Below are 20,662 nucleotides of genomic sequence, written 5' to 3' on the forward strand. Positions count from 1 at the left end.
TATAGACATTTTTGTGCCTTACAGCATGAAGCATGAAATGTCAATAATCTAAGGGATCCAGAGTCCCTAAACATGTTGTTCCTACCCCTAGAGGAACAAGGTCAGCAAACCACAACACTAAATATCAGTTCTCCTCCTGAAAACACTCAAAAAAAAGCTAATTCTGGATCATGTCAACTGCTCCACTGAGCATCTGCGCTGAATGTCAACTACTCCACTGTGTACCTGCGCTGAAGGTCAACTGCAAAGAAGGCTACCTGTGCTGGGCGAGTTTGGCCAAGTGGCACAATCATTCTTCAAGGTGTCAATGCCCAGGAAGCTTCCAAAATGACACTTGGATCAGGGAATTCGACTTGTGATGAGTAAGAGGGTCTAGATCTCCAAGTGGAAGCAAGAACCTCCAAGTGGACTCGAGAATTGAAGAATAACTAAAGTGGGAGAGGACACTAGTCAGCTTCATGCCAGCTACAAGCTGACTCATCCTTTCTCCAAAACTCCTATATATAGAGCTCTCTCATGAGGTCTAGAGGAGGCTGGAATCTTGTGAATGTAAGGAAGTGTTGTTGGTTTGAGTATAGAACTATTGGGTGATTTGCTTAAAGGAGGTGAAGAGGAGATTTCTTTCTGCTAGGAGGTGATGCTGGATTGGGCCTTTTATGGTTGTATTACTTCCTGAACTTTACTTCTTCCATTAATAAAGAATTTGAGGTTCTTCTATATGCATGTGTCTCAATGGTGTATTGTTATACTTGTGTATTTGATTTATTCTAATCCTTGAATCAATTGTGAATGTATGCTTCTTGTAGTTTCCCTCTCTTGCCATGTTGCAGGATCTTGGCGTAGCTGGGTCAGTGAAAGAGCAAGGAGCTGGGAGCAAGCAGCAAAGAGAGAAGACTGGATCAATCATTAGTGGAAGACAACGGTTAGTGGATCTCTTTCTCCCCTCTCTTACATCTCATAAAGAAGTAATCTCGAATAGCTTTGCTTTGATTGTTGCTGAGGTACTATCACCCTTAGAGTGGGATAGGGTCATTCCGTATTGGATACGTTTCCCAACAACAGTCATTCTAGTGACACAACCACTAGGTGCTAATAGGTGCCAAGTGCCAAGTGTTAGTGCATTCTATGTGCCAAATATTGCTCTATTACTTCTCATCTACTTTACAATAGTTGACCTCAAATAGCTTTTAATATTAAACCATGAGAAAGCATACCAAGGGATCTCAATGGATGCTAGACATGCAAAGATTTCCAAGTTTCAATGTGTGTTAGGGAGTGATACATGTGTTATGAAGTGGCAGGGCATGTCAAAGAGTGATAAGGTGTGCTAGAGAGCACTAATGCATATTAAGGAGTGTCACAAAGTACTAGGGGAAAATAATGGCGAACTAGGTCAAAATGCGTGGAAGTGAATGAATATAAGGGTGTGTCATGGAGTGTTAATCAGTGCTTGACATGCCAAGGAGGAAGTGAAAGGGTATGCTAAACAGTGGTAAGGCATGTTATGGAATATCAGGGTATACCAAGAAGTGCTAGAGTGTGCTAGGGATGTCTAGTGTGTGTTAACATATGCCAAATAGTGCTAAGGAATGCCAAGACATGACAGATGCTAAGCCATGCTAGGATGGGCAAGGTTCTAGGGTATGCCAACATGTGTCAGGAGTATCAAGGAAACATAAGGAAGAACCAAGTTAAAGTGAAAGGAAATGAACACATAAGAGTGTTAATAAGTCAGAACTTTATCTTTTTCAAAAGGGGCATGCTAGGAACATGTTGTTGCAGCTACAACTACCCTTGAAATTTTTCCTTAGCTTCATTTTGGAGCCTCCCTACCAACCATATTCGTAGAATGTCTTTCACTCTCAAGTACATAGTCTTCATTGCTTTTTCAATATCTTTCCAGCCTATGCATGTTAATTTTCTTCACTCCCTTCACAAGCTTTGTTTCTGGACTTGGGCTAGTTGCTGGCTGAGTAGCTCCCTCAAAAAATTGCGCAATCCTAGAGGGGAACTAGCCTTCCCTCCAAAAATTCGGCAAATCTACTAGACAGCCTACTGGGCCCAGAAATTGTGCAATGTAGTCTGACAGTCTTCCTTGGGAAATTTTCACAATCTAGCCTAACACTATAGATCAGCCTGGAAATTGCGAAAATTAGTTGCGCAGAGTGTTGAGCTCCAAAATTTCACAGAGTAGTGAGACAAGCTTCCCTGGATAAACTACGCAATCCAGCCAGCCCAGCTCCAGGCGCTATTCTGGGTAGTAGCCACCTACTCCTCCCAAAAGTTTTACAATCCCTCTGGGACAGCGAACCTTGTTCCTCTCAGAAATTGCACAAATTCCTTTCTTATTTGAAAGGTTGTTGCATGTGCCTTAAGGTTGATCGGTTCCCTCCAAGACTGAGCAAAAAATATTTGCATGCATGGGGTACTCTTCCAAAAATAGCAAGAGATAACATGGAAAAGGCATCCCTAGATCTAGGGATCTATTTTTAGCAGTTGGAGGTTACATGTAAAGATCATTTTAGAAGCTCCCACCAACTGTCGCTTCTTCCTAGATATGTGGTGTGTGCATCATAACCTTGATCATATCAAAACCTATGAATAAGACACTGTAGAGATCATTTCTGACATCGATCTTGCAGCTTTGACATCCCACATTGCATTTAGGATTCTTCGACACTTTCAGCTTAGCTATTTCAAGGTAAGTCTTCTTCTCATGTATTGTGCTACAGTTCTATCACTTTTTTGTTTTTCTTTGTGTGAGTGTTGTCTACTTGATTTCAATGAGCACTTGTTATCGTTTTGAGGTATGTTAGCATGTAAAAGAACTGTTTCAGTTTTGAGTCAGAGTTCATTGTTGTCACATGCATGACACTATTTTTGCACCGACGCAGCGACCCATTTCACACACAAGCATGTTTTCCCATTTTTTGAATCTTAGACTTGTTTTTTTCATGCATGATCATTTACTCTTGTTTACACTCAATATCGCCATACATTCACACTTCTCATGTTTTCAGTTTCCCATCGACGAGTCTGGGCTACCTTGGCCCAGACCTTGTCTTAATCAGCTAGCATTGCATATTAATGGAAGTGAAGGCTCTAACTTCCCTCCATAAATTCCACAAGTCTAGCCCTACACTCACCTCCAAGCTTGCATTGTGCAATTCTAGGATGCAGTGCCTTGTTGACCCCAAAATCTGTGAAATGTAGTTTGTTGGTTTGCATGTCACTACTGACTGAAATTGCACATTCTAGAGTTTTAGTACTTAGCAAGCCAGGCTATACTATGAATTGTGTAGTTATAGTGGTCCATTAGCCTCCAGACAACCCATACTATGTCTTGCATAGTTTTTGCAGTCAGTCTCCCAACCTCCCGACGAAAATTGCATAATCTTCACAAACAGTCACACAGGTATGTTTCATGTCATTCCTTCAGCTTGTTTTCATTTCTGACTAACAGATTGCTTGTCATGAGTGTTTCTATGTCTCGGGGTATCACAGGGGTTTGTATGCCTCTCGGCAGCACAAGTACAATGGCTTCCAAGAGAGTAGAGTTGAAGACACTGTTGAGAGTACAACTGGGGATGCAATCGATCAAGTGTCTATGAACTTTCCCATCTATGAAGGCATGAAGTTGTTCATGGAAAACGATATGAAGATGAAATAGCAGTCGCATCATAGTGAGAAACACCATTAGAATTAGTAGAAGGTAGCACTATTGCATGCGAAAAGTGCAAGAGGAAGGTTGTTGATAGCACAAAGGCGTAAAAAATTTGCAAGCTCAAGAAAATCTACTTGTGATGAAAGCAACTTTGGAGATTGAGGCTATGAGGTGATGCCAAAATGAAAGGATTGTGCCTAGGGAGAGAGAAAGAGAGAATGAGTTGTAGGTGCTAAAGCAAAAACTCAAGGAAGAATAGGAGCTACACAGATGAGAGAAGGAGTTGCAACAAAAACAGGTACAACAGGAGGTACAACATCCAAAGACCGATGAAACTGCACCCATATAGGTTATAGATCCATTCAGTAACTGACACAGAGCGGACAGGATGGGCAGCACTATCAATCGCATGTAAGGGTGTTCAGGAGCATGGATGTCATTGTGCACATGCATGAAATCCCACCCATTTGGCACACTCACCAAGGCGAAGATAAGAAGCAAGTTTGACTTGATATGAACATTTATTTTGACAAGTTGATGCTCATGGTCAACAACATACCCTAGGATATTAGCATAGACACTACACATGGGTATGTTGCTAGTCTAGCTACACTCAAGAAGATGGTGCACAAGTTATCAGATGAGTTGGAAAGAGGAGCCATATCAGTGTACCTGGATGCAACAGAGAAAAGAGTTTTCTTTCAGCAGGATGTCACCATTGAGTGCACAAACACCGTCATGGACAACCAAGCATGGCATTAGTTCACTACCGTCGATCCTAGCAAGGATGTTGAAGAGTTGGTCCTACCACAAATACCTAAGTGTTAGCGATAGCTTGCATGGCTTACTCAAGCCTATTTTGTGTCACATGGGTACATGTGCATATTTTATGTAAAGTATTGTCAAAGTGGAAGTTCAAGTATCAATAGTTGAATGTAATAGTCATAGAGTAGTTGAAGAGTCATGAGGGTAGGCAACCCATCACAAAGGGGAGCGACAACCATCACCCCACCCTTTATTATATATTGTACCTCATAACTCATTGTAGAGGATTTTGGTTAGCCAAGCTTCCCATAGGAATATCTTAGAGAAAGATTGGAGAGTACTGTAATGAGCCTTGGCTTCTCCACAGTGTGAGCTAGTACATCTCTTTAGAGGAGCAAGTAACAATGACTGTAATGTTCTGCTATTAGGACTAGTGGTTGGTCACACTTGTACTATATGATTGGAACTTTTGCTTATTAATATAATGGATCCAACACATTTCATGCATATGTTGTTATTGTATTTCAGCTATCTTGGTTACTATAATTATATATATATATATATATATATATATATATATATATATATATATATTGTTTTCTTACGCATGCATGTGTGGAATTTTTATGTATAAGTATGCATGAATCTTAGTGAGATGTCCTGTTGGTTTGACCATCACTTTGGATTGTTAGCTTACTTTCTTTCCTTTTTGTGATGCATCTTTTCTCGTGTGTTCACTTATTAGTCGAGTGATTTTACACGGCTCCAAGGGGCGTGCTCACCTCACTTTCCTTGTGTTAGAACCATCCATACAGCTTCCTTGGCTTGCTGCGCATGTCACACCCTTGCTACCAAAAAGGACATCTTACTGGCCTCTACACATAACCGTGGTCAGGCAAATACCATACAACCCACTGTTGGGACTCCTACACCAAACAGTCTGAGGTCTAGTTGGGACTTCTTACTGGGCAGATTGCCTAACATGTTGACAGGTCCAACAGCGTCAACATTTTTGCACTAGAAGAAGGGCCAAATGACAAACTGAGTCATCACAATATATTTTGAATCTGTTCATATCTACCATGACTAACTACAATTTTTCTCCTCTGGAGTGTACGTCTTATGGAAACGACTTCAAAATCTTGGAAAAGCTCTGGGACAACTTTTCACATAAAACATATGATGGTGGAGGCTACGTAGCCTTCGTTAGGAATGTTGTTGATGTTGTAGGCTCATGCAAAAGACATGGAATCTTTGAAGAATACATGACATGTGTGTTGTTTGTCTACATGCTTCGATGACACCCAATGCACTAGTGTGCCACACTACATGAAAAATCTATTCATTCTCTTTCTCATCTAGTCGCAGAGATAGATCATGCTTTCAATAACTTTAACCATAAAGCACTCAATAAAGAGATTGTGGAATTACAAAAAGCACCCGATGAATATGTTGAACAGTTTCACACACGCTTTTGTAATCTTGCATACCGATTTCCTAAAGATGAAATTGATTGGAAATTTCTCAATTGAATATTTGAGTATCTTCTTCACATATCCTAAAATTTGTAATTCTTGAAATCCTCTGAACCCCACTCAGTACACTTTGGTGATGGAGTTTCACAATCAAACATAGGCATAGTTGTTGCCACAAGTGACTGTCCACCTTCACCTCATTAAATAGCTCCACCAATGCAGAGTGATGTGGGAGATTATGGATAGACATTTGCTGAAATGTCACACCCTTCCACCCCACATGCTCTTGATATCTACGTAGATTTGTCTTGCAAGCATGCTAGTTGGTGTTGGCTTGAGGGGGCTTGACCCAGGTTTAGCGTTAGTTAGCTAAAGAAATCCCTACACTACTAGTCCTTTTGGCTTTAGCCTATGAAGTGCAGATGGAAGTCTCACCCGAAGTAGTATAGGGGGATGCTGGAAACAACTTTCCGCACCGATAGATGGTCATGATGTTGGTTTATTCCTTCTATTCCTGCCTTTTTGCAGGTCACTTAGTTCTAGGGCTTGCCAGAATAGCCCTCTATTTCGGCCTTCAATACCTTCACGAAAAGGTACGATTGACCTTCACGCATCCCTAAACTACGACTCAAGTACTTTCACACTACTAGGATACCGTACTATGTAGATTCCCAAACTAGTATAAGCGTCTTACTTAGACAATCATACTTAGCACCACGTAAACTAATGTTCTTACTTGCGTTCACTTAACCAATGTAATTACATACATTTGCACATCATATAAGCATTATAAATGAAATTCACACATAACATGTAAAGATGCATTACCAGGAAACAAATACACACAATTTGTAGAATTCCTCTCTTTATTGATGTCTTTAGATTATTACAGACTTTATCCTCCCTACACACACAGCTGCAGGGGTCCACGCACTCAGCTACGAACTTCCACCCTAGCTTTTTGTGCACTCAGCTACAGAGCCTCTACCTACACTATGACCTGAAACTTAGACTTCTTAGAGCTATGACTATCTTCTTGACTATTGAACTCCTTAGAGATTACTTACTTAGCTCTTTTTATACAATACCATGGTCCGTGGACCATGGGTAGATCCTTTACATCTTATTTTAATTTACAAAAATAAGGGCAAACAACCCTTTATGACTCATGACCCCTTCATGCTCCGTGACCACAAAATGTGGAGACTTTACAAGTTTATTACAAAATTCAACCCAAAACATGGGATTTTAGCCCCAAGAATGTCCTTAGGGGATCATGTTCCCAACAGGTCCCCAACACAAACATCACGACTTGCCCTCGAGTCACTCGACAAGCATGAAGATCTTTGTGCAAAGCTCTTCCAGCTCAACTCATATGACCACAACCTCAGTCGTGCATTGTGCGTTCGCCTACTTTGCGTGTTCAACCATCTGCTCAGTCACTGCTCATAAACTATCGTCTTGAAGATTTTGCTACATTTCTTGGAGAGACGCAAGCTTTCCTTCAATAGATTTTTTCACCATGTAAGCTTCATCTAGCAGGGCTTCATTCTTTTCTTCAGCACTACTTCCTTGTGTAACGTTGCATCCACTTGTTCTTTGAGCTGCTTGGCCTCTCGCAACTTTGCTAGTCTTTGTGTTAGAATGACGATTCGTGTTGTGACCTTGATGTCATCATAGCACTTCCATAGCTCCTGTGCTTCCATCTCTAGTTGTTGTAGATTGGGGTCCTCGTGCAAGCTTGTTAGGACCTCAAACAACTTCTCAAAAAGTTGTATGCAGTCTGCTACTGTACTATCCACCGCCGCTACTGCTTCTCTGATAGCGGTCGCCCTCTGCTCCTTCACTTCTGGCAGAGTTGAACGTTGAGCCTTCAACTGTAATTATTTGATCTGTAGGTTCAAATCTGACTGAGCCTTCACAATCTTGGTATGAGTGTGTTGGGTAGCGGAAGCCCCGCGCAATGGTTAAGGCGCGCGAAGCCGGACATTTTGGGTAAAGTTATGGTAAAGACTCCACTGAATGCACGGAGCATGAACTGTAATAGGTCAATTCAAAGGGTAGTCCCCAAAAAAATAACGTAAAGAAATATAAATACAGTCAGCTCGCGCAGGGGTCGCGGGCCAAGGAAGGGTATAAATAGAGCAAGGCTCTATGTGGGGCAGGCAATTATTTTTGGGGAATATGAATGATAATGGGTTCAAAAAGAAGATAATATGAAAGTGTCTATAAGTCCTAATGGAAGGATAAGGGTAGTAGGTAGAGGCATTGTAGCTGTGTGCACAAAGGCCTGGAAAGTCTGCAGCTATGTGCACAGACCAGTGCAGCTAAGTGCACAGGGTGGATCGGGATGTATTGGTGAAGATTGTTAATAAAGATATGTTTACCCTAAATTATGTGTTAATTAAAACTTTGTTCTTTTCGAATTGTTATGATCTATGCATTTATACTATTGAATACTTGTGAATTGGTTTTATTATTGAAGCGGTGAAGTAACCAAAAATAATAACAGTTTTCTTAAAGACCACTCTAACTAGATCAAAATATTAATAATTGATCCAATCTATAGCAAGCGCAATAAGGCTAACCGAATCTGTGCAGTACAAGGTTGCATAATGGTGCGCAAACCTTACAAACCACATCTAGACATCCCAAGGGTGCAGAAACTTGGTTCCAACACCCTCCCTTGCTACCTCGAGTGAGACCTCAGTCCATGCCCCACGGGCTGTTTCCAAAAGGACCGGTAGTTGCGGGATCTGTTTGGCTAAATAACTCTTCCAAACTTGGGAAGGCCCCTATAAGCCAACAAATGGTTCCATTGCCAAGACCGGGATCTACCTAATGGGTGTCTAATGTGGGAACACTGGAATCCTACGAAGAAATAACTCAATTATTGGTGGGATCTGAAGCTCCACAAGTTCGCGGTTCAGGAGAATAGAAACTCACGGATATCGGAGGAACAGTGGTTGGATTGATATATATTCATGGACATACATGAGATCTTCTTTTTAACATTCCCGATAGAATTGTATGAGTGGATTGCAAAGTTAGCTAATAGCGTGGGAAGGTGCAAATTGGACCAGCCCATAGTGTGGACTCTGAAACTAGTGCGAAAGCTGGAAGCCACTGAATATACAATTGCATGCGCGATAGACCACTGGTTAGATCGGATCATTGGGGGATTTATCACTATATTCACGATAGATAATACCGTAAGTTATAATGAAGCAGAAAGGCACTTTCTCCAAGGACCATGTGGTAAGTACATCAAATCATTGAATACTTCGATTAAGATGTTGCTGTGCAAAAAATAGATTTTGTGCGTGTATTGATGTCTGGGGTAATGTGGAGTGGAAAGGGTTATCAAAGAACAGGAGAAGTAGAGAACAACCCAGTAATTTCTGTCTCACGGGAAAGCGAGGAGGATCTCACTAAATTCTCACCAGGAAGTGCAGTTGGATTGATTAAAGAATGCTTCCCACTGATACCACCTCCATCTACACTGCCACTTGCTTCACCTGTGTCGAGTCCATCCACACCAACACCTTCACCACCCCCTCCACCATCAAAAGTCAGGATGGTGTTGAAACCCCGAAAATCGGGTCGACAACAAGGGCGATACCCACCCAGTCCGGACCTTGGTTGGAGACTCCTTATCTGTTTGGTATAGCGAGTCCGACTGGGGATAATGGGACCAGTTTCCCAATCTAAGGGGTGTGTGTGTGTGTAGAGTTGGATGATGCTGATCTAGGAGTATTTAAAGCTAATTTAATTCAGACTTCTAAACTAACTCTATGCTATTGTAATCTAATGAGGAACAACACATTTAATCTACACTAAACCGGGGTGTATTTCTTCTATTATGCGATCTAAAGAGATTTTGAACAATAACTGGTAATAAATATCATTCAGCTATCATAAGAATAGAAATCAATTAAGATAAACCATTCTGCATAAAAAGTTAGGCAAAACAGTTGTGAACAACATATCGCATAATAAGTTATTCATATATCAAGCACAAATAAATGATTCCACCGTACAAAAGTGCCAAATAGTAACCCACACATTCATGCATTAACATACAAACAACTGAAAACTGCATATCACTTTAAGAATATAAGTAGAAATTGGTCAAGAGATAAAAGTACCATTTATGACTAATCCTACCCATAAACTTCAACCAACAACGATTTATCTCTACTTGTTCTAACATCTACTAAGAGTACAAAAGTACAACATCAATAGGAGACATTAAATGCAAACATTAATAAATCTCGATCCATCCATTCATCAAAACCTCCTCTGAGGGTGCAGAAGTGCATGTTCCGAGGACAAGTTTTTTGACAAATTTCTGGACCCTTCTCTAAATGCATGAGAAGCGTTAAAATACTACTTCCTAATTCTAATAATAGTATTATTACAAAATTTAGGATGCAGTTTTCAAATGACTATCCTTTTTCTAATCTAGTTAAAAGAAAAAACAACATTCTAAATAAGGCTACTTCTGAACTTGGTCCTTAAAGTTGCAAGTGTTCAGTAAGGGCTTGAGGAGAGTCGGCTGACTGATTTCGGCGCTGAGATGGGCTGCGAAAATAGCATCTACGAGAGCTGGCACTACTTTTTTAGCCGCGTTTGTGATGCATTTCACCGTCATCCATTGGTTGTGCAGCTTGACCAAGTACATCCAGTAACATTCCCAATTCAACCTCGCTAATGCTTGGATTGCTCTCCCCTTTGCCTGCGCTTTCTGCTTCCATTCTGCTTCCAGTTGTAACTTATTTGGTAGGTACCCCGGGGTGGTCTCTATGATTAAATTGGCCCTATGTAAATTCTCATTTACACAGTCGATAAGAATGCTTGCCTGTGTAGCCGATGTCTCCGCTGCTCGCTCCGCCTGCCTGATTTGATCGTCCCATTTATTAAAGAGCAATTCTTTATGATTTTCGTTTATCCTAGGTGCACCTGATCTTTTCCCTTCATCATCATCCTGCCAAGTTAAGTATTCCGTCACCCTTCTGTCACTCAGATCATAGTCACTCCGCAATTCTACCACTTGATTGGTGATTTTATCGCTTAGCTCGCAATAGTGACTCCACTGTGATATTTTACGTCCCAACTCTTCCTGTTGCTGCAGTAGTTGCTCATTTAAGCCAATAGATTCTGAAATAAATTCTGCCAGCTTAGGCTCATCTTTATGCATTTCTTGTAAAGTCTGCAATTGTTTTTCTTTCTCGTCTAGACTTCTTTGATAGCCTATCTGCATCTGTTGAAAGTCTTCCTGCAGCTTCTCGAGCTGTTTGGAAGCTTCAATATTAGCATTGGCTTGTTGCAACTGTTGTTGTAGTAGCTGTATCTAATCTTCTTGTTCTTTCAATAGTTTCTGAACTTCCGATGCCTTATCAATAGTTGCAGAAGCATATGCTCCTGCGATCTGAGACAGCTTAGTGATATTTTCAGTCGGGTTATTGTTGGGGTCTTTCCATAAGACGTCCAAATGTTCAGCATCTTGTGACAGTGTATTTTCTAGTTTTCTTTTCTTCCTCTGTCTCCTTACAACTGCTTTGTGTTGGGGACTATAGAATACATCCAGTGTGGGAATTTCTTCTACATTAAGTAGAAGCTCAGAAGGTGGAGCGATAGGAATGCGCTCCGTTTCTGTGACACTGTTGACTATGGTCGAAACCACTTCTTGCACTACATGTGTATTGTTCACAGGTTTTTTCGGGGCTTTCCCTTCAAGATTGATCAATTCATTGAAGGTTTCCCATTCTTTGTCCAGTTCTGTTGTGACGAGTGGTGCTTCGATGACAGGAGGGGGGACATCTCTTGGCGGGGAGGTGATAACTTGTTGTTGAGACATTGCATTTGACTGAGCTGTATCTTTAGTTGTTTCTTCGTTTTTTCCTTGGTCGTATCCAGACTCTTTAGGATGCTCAGGCACTCTTTGCGCAGCGTTGGATTTAGATCTGGAAGTGCTAGAGTTTTCGCTGAGGCTAATGCTTGGAGTTGGTTCTCTAGCAGGCAGTCACAGCTTCTCTAGAGGAATACTGGCCAGCCTTCTTTCCCTGTATAACATGAATCTTTGGAGGTCATCTGGAGACAACCTCGATTGAGCTTCCCGCAAAATTTCTTGGAGCGAACTTCTACTCTGAAACAGATCATCAAACAAATATTTCTTTCCAGAGAACACTTTTATTTTGACGTTCGTTGTGAACTCTTGGGCAACATCATTTGGGTCAAATGGCCTTGCTGGGAATTTAAATAATTGAAGACACATCACATTCTCCACTTGGCGCAAGCATGTCCTACATCAAAAAATGAGAAGGTCCCACAAGCTATAGGAAATTGAGGCGATATGGCCTTCTTCTTGTCCTTTAGGTCTTTGGTCAGGCTGCCTTCTAAACAGGTTTGATAAGCAATTTCCCGAGCCAAAAGTTTATCAGGGATATATAGAGGTAGGACATGTGGAGGTGCAGTGCTTCAAAAAACTCTAATATAAGTAAACCATTCTTCCCCGAACCATCTCGCGATGGGGATGATGTCGATTTGTGCCTCGGGAGAGCACCTCGGGGGTATTTATCATACATTATTCTATACAAGGGCAAAATAAGCCCGTGGAAAATCTGGTAGAAGTGAGGGACGAACTGAGAATCCCATAACACCTTATGATAAACATGGATAGGCAATGGGTCCTGGGTAGTCCATTTCCAACCCATAATAGGGAATTTAGACACAAGACAAACAGAATCCATAACATATGCAGACAGATAAAAAGGAGGATAGATCCTTTGAGACAAGGATCTTTTAGACCGGTAATTGATAACAGCCGTGTATAGATTATCAGAAAGGATTTTGGCCCAATCTATAATATCGGCGTTTGTGGCAGCATCAATTAATGGTAGCCATTCAGACAAAAACTTATTGATATCCGGCATCCCAAATAACCTACAAAGCATGGCCGCAGCAAAACAATATGGAGAGGTGAGGGAACCAGTGCTGTACATACCGTTTTTGTCCTTTTTGAGCAGCTCCTCTTTTCTAGACCAATCTCTGGTGGTCTCTGATAGGTCTGGGTTTTCTGCCACGAATTTCTTAACGAATTGTGTGTTATAAGTCGCCTGCGGTTCAGGAAGATGATACATAAGCTTCAAATATTGTGCAGCAAACGATCCGATGAGCCCGTGTCCTTGAACTTTGAATTGTCTATTGTTCATTTCTGCATCATCAAGTATCCACTTGATCATATGCGTATATGGTAGAATTTTGGGTCTTGCCGCTATCCTGTGAAGAAATGAACATGCTAGCTCCTCTAAGGATGCCTCAGAGGAGCGTTGTGAGCCCGCGATGGCAGCAACCTTCATTATTCTAGGATTTTCCTCTTCTAGTAGCCTGTACATGCTTTCCCATGTTGATATCCCTGCATCTCCGTTACAGGGTGTGTCTGTATACAAAGGTGCCATCTCCTTTGCCTTTTCCTTCGCTTCGGAGCTTTGAGCTTTATTTTTCTTTCCCATTTCTTCCTACATTTGTGTTTGAATTGTCTTAGCTCTTCATTCCTGCAGATTACGAGTGAAATGGAAATGATTGATCCAGAAAGGTGATGGGAGAGTTTTAAATGCAACAGATGTATCAAATATGCCACCTTACATGAAGTAAATCTCTACAAAGGCACGCGTCTTTAATTCATTTAATAACTAACAACTAATTCATTTACTATCATTAAAAGTGCATGATTCCGAGTCAGATTATGGTAAGTGGCTTTTCATTGAATGGCATGCCCGAAGGATTCGTAATGAAGTGATTTATGATTTGCTTACGTAACCTCGCATATCGCACGATCGCAAATCGCACCATCGCAAATCGCAAGGGTGCAATATCGCAGCGATCGCAACATCGCAGATCGCAGAAGTTTGATGTTTGCCAAATCTTGCCGGCTCATTTCTGCGATATGCGATCTTGCGATCGGGGTTATCACAGATTGGTGAATCTTTAAGTTTTTCTTTATGAGTATTACTTTTTTGCGATGTGATGTTATTCTTCACACAAGGATCTTGCGCATACCGATATTTAAAGAGAAATGGAGGTATTTCCTATCTTTTTGCAATGCGACTTTAAAGATTTTCTCCTTATCATAGACTTAGGTTTAAAATATTCAAAAGACTTACCTAAGCCTATGATGGTAACCTTATTTTGAGGAAAGGAAACTCTTGTTTTTCCTAAAAAATTAACTAAGGGTCCCCATTCATTTAGTATTTTGGTCAACACTTAAATGAACAAAGGGGGGGTGTTTCCGGCCACAACAGATGGCGACCACAGTCAAGTTACCGACCTTTCAAGGTATATGGAACGAAGAGCCAAGTCAGTTCTGGTTTGTGATAAAATCTATATGGGACGCACAAGGCATAACAGATGAAAATAATAAAAATGCCACACTGGTCAGTGCACTACAGGGCCACGCACTCACATGGTACATAAAATACTCAACTGACCATCTGAATGAGGGAATAGCGGTGATTCAAGATGCACTGAATAAAGAGCCTAGTTGACCAAAGTATGAAGCCTATCAAGTCATTGGATTCAAAGAGATAGCAATGTTGCTTGGTGAAACTCCATGGGATCTGGACCAGAGATTAAAAATTACTATTCACGAAGCGAACATGACCTTAACAGATGGGCAACATTGCTTGTGTTTTGTGGTGTCCTTCATGCCCCATTTGAGGAGGACTTTTTCACAGCATAAGATCTCAACCCATGCCGAGGCACTAGAGGCAGCAAGGAGGCTACACACAACCCCAATATCGGACCTAGGGTTGGGAGTTCAGCAAATCCCCATGCAACTTCAAAACTTGAACCTAGAAGTGGAGAATCTAAAGCAGGGAAGAATGTCTTGACCAAAGGTATGCCCAGATGTAGGCTATGTTAAATGTAAGAGCCAAATGCACGACAATGACCATTGCTGGATTTTCTTGAACTATCTGGTAGGATGAGGTCTGATGCCGTTAAACGTAGGAGTACAAGTAGGACCAAGTACTGCGCAGGAACTTTGGTATGCGATTTTCCATGAGGGAGGGAAGCATGAAACATATAACTACCATCTAATACAGAAGTACACCTAGACCTCACAATAGCTATATTATAACTTTTGTCGATCGGTGGGACATGATGAACGAACGTGCCGAAGTTATGACTTAATGCTAGAAAGTATGCCAACCTACCAGGTGCAAACTAAGGTGTGAGGAGGGCTTCAAGGACATGGTAGGGGAAGAGGATTGGGGCCCGGATAGGGACGTGGTCAATTAATTTGTTATAATTGTGGAGGACAAGGACACTACGTGTGTGACTGTGCTAACCCAACCAGGATCTCATGCCCCTACTATGAGGAGTTTGATCACGAATTAATAGATTGTCTGATTTTAATTGGCCAATTAAGCGAAAAGGGAGTACTCCAACCTCCACCAACCCAGAATATCCAAATGATGCATTTGGAACCTCGCGAAGAGGACCCTAGCATAAATATGGTACTAAGAAGCGGCGCAATTGAAGGAATTGAATGTAGGGATTGGTGCGATACTGCTATGAAGGAACAACGCGCAAAGTCAAAGCAAGGGAGGATGGGGCCAAGAGAAGCTTAGCAGAGCTTCACGGAAGCTTCGACCCCAGATAGGAGGGATCGAATGCAGCCAGGAGTGGACGTCTCTATGGTCACTACCTTTCTGGATACTTGCATGAAATTGTTGCATTATTGTAAGGTTGTTGAAGGATTGCAAGAACTAATCACCAGATGCATTGGATTTAGTGAACCGTAGGTCATTCAGAAGATGAGAAGATATGTTCTACGCGTAGGATGTGACATGAGACTAATTGCGAAATAGGTGACTATGAAATGGATCAAGTTATCTTGGATTTAGGCTCAGATGTGAATGTACGACCCAAACATACCTGTGAAAGGATGGGCAAACTCGCACTACAATGGTCCCCGATTCAATTATGAATGGCCAACCAACAAAAGATCTTACCAATGGGTTGATTGCAAGGAATAACACTAGATATCGACGGTCTGAGTACCCAGATCAATTTCGAAGTTATAGAAATTGTTGACGATAGTAATCCTTACCCAGCGCTACTGGGAATTGATTGGGCTACAGTTATGAAGGGGATTATTAACTTAAAAAGGTGCACTATGACCTTTGAACAGAAGTCACTACGGGTGGTAGTTCCATTGGATCTAGTGGAAGGAGAACGATATACCAAACCCGTACGAGATAAAGAAGGTGATGAAAAACTTGATTGCATTTATCAGATAACAGTGAAAGACCAAGATTAGACACGTGCCACCGAGAATAGAGGAATCCCATGGGAATGCGATAACATCTGCACCATGGACTCTGAGGAGAAAGTAGAGTGATGGCAGAATAGATTGCAGGGAGTTACAACACTCAACTGTAATAGGGTGACTCAATCAACATGATGTAATGAAAACCGCCACCCGGGAAGGAAGGATGCGAGCCCTGAAGAACAGCTCACATGTGCAGTACAGGAACAACCCAGTGCGTTGGTAGACAGGTTACGCATACCGGTAGAAGAGTCGTGGAAGCGTGGATATAAGCAAAAGTTTCGACTTTGGATTGGAATATATGCGTGGTGGATAAGATGGCATAAAACAATAGCCCGAAGAATATGGGTGTATGGCAAACGGCTGACACCTAAAAAAGACCAGAGTGGAACATAGGATCATCAAGCCTAGGAGAACCTCCTCCCTACAGCCAAATCAACCACTATAGGTACAACTGATCCAACCAGGGATGGCGTGTGCGACAAGGTTCAGCAGCTGTGGGATGCTATTCTACGTGCAAAACGATGACTAGATGAGTTGGAACAAACTAAGGCCCAAATCATGACCATAGTATGAAGTTGGACAAAGCCATCACGAAACTTCAATTAGAAGTGGCCTACCCAGATGACAAAAAGGAATTGGCCAAGGAAACTAACATGGCTGGCTTTCCTACCTTGATACGGTTACACTCGGAGCCACAAGGGTGAGCACACCATACTTCTGTAAAGGAAGCAGAAGGACGTATAGGGTGCTCGCAACCTAGGTCAGTGGGAAATGAGAAGACCCGTGCGAGGGGTTCACCCATCTGACTATCCATTGGAGGTTCAGTCCCAGCACCCAAGCAGTTAGAAGAGGGTGTGTGACTATAAAATAGGTTGTTGTAAAGTTGCACGATATGACCATCAAATCTAGGCAAAAATTGCATCTGCATCCCTGGGGATTCACTGTTGCAAAGGAAAGATGGAAAGTGACCATTGAAGACATTGCTCATGGTATGATGGTGCATTTAAAGCACCTTGAAGTGGGCGGCGGGCCATTAAGGAAAAAGCATAACCATCCAAATTGCATTTATGAGCTATCACAAGAACAAGCTGCTAGTTTTCGAGTTTAATCGATATATAAACAAAGCAAGGGTCACACCACCACATCATACTATCCGACAAGAGAATCATTCCATATTACCTACATCATGATCAACGACGAAGTTGAAAATAGTCCATGGTTTCCAGCATTGCCACAACACTACAAAGATGTTATCCTCAAAGCTCTAAACCCTACTAGCATTAGCCCACAGCTAGAGCTGCCGCAGGCAACCGAGCACTCTAGATCCCCTTAGACGCCGAAGACCAAGAAGAAACTTCCACCTCTAGAATTCGTTAGACGGTCGCCGCGACACCAACCTATTGGCAAAACCACAGTGAAAGAAAAAGGTAAAATTGTTATCATCGATAGTGAGGAAGAAATAGAAGAATCTCCCTCATGGGTATAAGAGGACGTCCCCAAGGAGGACCCTGTATGGCTAGTATGACGACCCAAGTATGTGCCTCCAAGCAAGTAGATGAAAAATTTACCTGCCAACCTGGACGAATTTAACAACATAATCACTACCCCCTCTCTCCTGAAAGCTGTCCCAGTCGAAAACTCGATGGTTGGCTGTGTCACAACAATGAAATTCGAAGATTGTGACCTTGAAAATCAAACAAAATTTCCCCATCTAGCGACAGATACCTTAATGGACCATAAGATAGATGGTGTGGTGACCATTATACAGCCAAAGAAGTGGTTACGAAAGGTGGACGAAGCTGGATTACTTTGTCTCCTGGCAATCCCACACTTTCTTCGGCCCCCCGATACTATGTTAGTCATCAAGTAGTGGCTCTATCTAGTGCAAGGAGATACATTATGGGTCAGTAAACTTGTCAGTATCATAGTAGAACTTTTTCACCAGATCTCACATCTTCCTTGCACATGACAGAATCCTCGGGAAATTTCTGGTAAAAGCAATGATGTAGGGATGATAGAACAACTGAAGAAGATGTATAATCTTGCCAAGGGACCACAAGGGTACTTCATTGACAGTACCTCTGATGATGCAATCTGGGTGGCCACTCAGTTGATGGCAGGAAAAGTGATGCAGAAATGTTGGGGCTCTGAGGACCCTGTTGTCGTTATCGCACTGGCTGAAGAATGTGTCATTGTTGTGTGATTCAACTGGTCATAGTTTCTTTGTGAGGAATTTCTGACCAATTGTCACCAAGTCCAGGAAGAAGGGAAGATGTTCCATTATGCATTTTTGTTGCTGTCTCTCATGCTAGTCACTAATGAGTTGCCTGAAGACAGTCAATTTCCAATTTTAACCCCGGAATGGTCGGAAGCCACACAATATGCATCCCTCTGGGTGACAAAAGACACAAGTAGAATTCGTGCGATTAGAATCTTTTGGATCTTGATTGATGTGAATGTGCGTCAGTGGATTGCTAAGTTACCGTGCTTGACAAATCAAGTTTATGAGAGTATTAAGCACATTGCAGAATTCAAAGCAAATATGCATCATGTCTACATCAAGGCGTGGAAGGACCCTACCCATTAATGGACCCCTCTTCGGTTCATCGTCACTAATGGCGTTGTCAACGAGATTGTCGAATCTTGGCCAGCGTCTTGGCGAGGACCCGAGGCAGTAGAACGAGCTGAGGCTGCTATTCAGAAACAAAAAGAGGAAGCCAAGCCTACCACACAACAAAAGAGGAATGACCAATATGCTGCACAGGTTAAGGCAGCGCAAGACGCAAAACTTGCAGCAATGGAAAAATGACTACCAGGCACGCAGAAACCAACAAAAGAAAAATGCACTCAAAAGGAAACCACTCAGCTATCCGTAATGGATATGCCGTCCACTATTATAGGTACCCCATTGAAGCACTCAACCACACCAGAGCACCCAAAACCACAAGAGAAATCAAAGGCATCTAAGATAGATAGTGAAGTAACCACCCTAACGAAGGCAAACCTAAATGACATCAAAAACATTGTTCGCAAAGCTACTCAGGAGGCAGTTGGTGAGGCTATGTCAGAGCAGCACATTATGTTAGGGGAGCTTCAGACACACTTATGCAAAATGGGATCAAGAATGGTGTAGGTAGGCACTAATGTTTCGGCAGAAACTTCCGGTATGATAGCAGTGACACCATTGCTCAGAGGCCAAGTTGCTCACTCTACTCCAATTCAGGTAGGCGCATTGGTCACCAACCAACCAGTGGGCTGAGCCATACTAGAATGAATTACTGAACTAGAGCTGAACGTGGTTGCACTCCTGTGCAATTGTTTGCAACAACTCTGTGATAGTACCATAGTCGAACTTCGTGCTAGCGTCAACTGCTTCGACCAGATACTCCACGAGCAGAAAATTAATATGGAACATCTATCACTCCAACGCGATGAAGAAGTCACACAAAAAACAATAGATGGAAAAGGTAGTAGCAAAAGCCTGTTCAAGCACCCAGGCATTAGAAATTACAGGAGACTTGTCCGCTGACAAAAGAGGAGGTCACACGCCTCCAGCTAGAGCTCCGCACCCAGATTGTCGAGATATGATTACAAGTTCCACCACCAATGCCCCCAGAGGTTATAATACAATGCAGGAACATTATTGCTATGGAACACGCGATGCTTATACGGTCACTTGAGGAATGTACCAAGTTTCTCAATTAGTCGATTGATAAGGTCACTGTCCTTCAGGAAGATCCCACACTCTGTAAATTGGAAGCAGAGGCCTGGGAACTCCAGCAAGCCTACGAACAACTCAGGGGGACCACACAGAATATTTCTATCCTATAGTGGTTTTCCAAAATGAGGGAGGTACAGGACATGAAACTCCAAGCCGAAGCTGCGAGACAGAAGGAAGCAGTGGTGAATGCTCGTATCCAGCCATGGTTGGACGAGGCATTTGCAGTTTCAACCACCATAGAGCATAAGGTGCCAGACATGAAGGCCGAATGTGCTATAATGGAGACAGCTGAGATAGGGGCAAAAATATTGGTACCACAGGTGGAATGGATGCAACACATGGCAGAAAAATTTGTTGCTAGTACCAGCAACGCACTGAAGTTGTTGACTGACCTCCATGCAAAAATGGACGCACCAGCTCAGTGACTCGGGACGAGTCACGATGATTGTGTTGGGGGACTGTTGGGTAGCGGAAGCCCCATGCAAAAGTTAAAGGGCGCGAAGCTGGAAATTTTGGGTAAAGTTAGGGTAAAGACTTCGCTAAATGCACAGAGTACAAATTGTAATAGGTCGAGTCAAAGGGTAGTCCACCTGAAAATAATGTAAAGAAATATAAATAGAGGTGGACCGTGTAGGGGTCGCGGGCTAGGGAAGGGTATAAATAGAGCAAGGCTCTATGGGGGGAAGGTAGTTGTTTTTGGG

This window comes from Pinus tabuliformis, chromosome 2_2, assembly GCF_031772625.1.
Source record: "Pinus tabuliformis cultivar Carrire ecotype Pingquan chromosome 2_2, CPIR1, whole genome shotgun sequence".
Classification (NCBI taxonomy): domain Eukaryota; kingdom Viridiplantae; phylum Streptophyta; class Pinopsida; order Pinales; family Pinaceae; genus Pinus; species Pinus tabuliformis.